At 38.8% G+C, this 988-nt stretch overlaps 1 pseudogene; it reads left to right on the top strand.

Moving 5' to 3' along the window:
• Positions 1-682: 682 nt before the first annotated feature.
• On the top strand, positions 683-750 carry LOC118148333 (small nucleolar RNA SNORD36; annotated as a pseudogene).
• The last annotated feature ends 238 nt before the right edge of the window (positions 751-988 follow it).

Raw genomic sequence — 988 nt, 5'->3', positions numbered from 1 at the left:
TTCCTTGGGTATACTTTGCACTTCAGCAACACACACCAGCTGACCAACTGGGGCAGGTAGACAGGAAAAGCCAAGTACTTGTTTACCTGGCCAGTGACTTGGTCTCATAAGCACCAACAAAGTATGCTTATCCATAAAAGAAGGGAAATAGCCAGTAAAAAATTCACAAAATAAAGTGATTCCCATGGCTGGAGAAGAAGGTGAAGTGGGTATGGTTTTTGAGGTCAATACTTAAAGTTCTCTGTAATACCAACTAGTTTAAGTATTGTGCTTTACAATTTCCAAAGCACTTTCACACATATTGTTATATGACTGTGCAGTATTTCTTTTGGGACAGTCATTATGGATTACTGAATAATTTGATATTTTGGTAGGTACTTGTTTGCATGAGTCTGGAGAAAAGTTAGAGCTGATTAGCATTCTATGAAATATTCACAATAAACATGAACATTGGAAAACATAAAAATTGAGCAATATGCACATACATTTAATAAATGGTACCTATTTCATTTCAATACACTGGTATTAGATTCAGTCATTTTGTGTGGTTTTCAAAGCTCTGATCTCTCATAGAGAAGGCAGCAGTATATGCAGCTCTCCATAATACAAAGCAAAATATCTTCATGTACACAGCAGAGAAGCTAACTCATTTCACTGAAGTTCATTTAAAACATGAAGAAGATTGCATGAATCTCTCACTGAATTCAACCTTGAAGTGCAAATCCAAGAGTTTTTTAAACCCTGAGCAGTTGCTACCAAGCTAGCTTTGAAATTTAGTACTTTCGGTCAAAATATACTCTTCAGCTGATGCTTTCTTCCAGCCGGTTGTCTTCTTGGCTTCCCTGTGTGGTAAAATGGGAGTCCCTTACTGCTTTATCAAGGGGAAGGCAAGACTGGGACGTCTAGTCCACAGGAAGACCTGCATCACTGTCTCCTTCACACAGGTTAACGTCGAAGACAAAGGCGCTTTGGCTACCCTGGTGGAAGT

Source organism: Callithrix jacchus, chromosome 1 (assembly GCF_049354715.1).
Source record: "Callithrix jacchus isolate 240 chromosome 1, calJac240_pri, whole genome shotgun sequence".
Lineage (NCBI taxonomy): Eukaryota > Metazoa > Chordata > Mammalia > Primates > Cebidae > Callithrix > Callithrix jacchus.
Note: the sequence above shows the minus strand (reverse complement) of the source record. Positions and strands in the feature narration are given on the sequence as shown.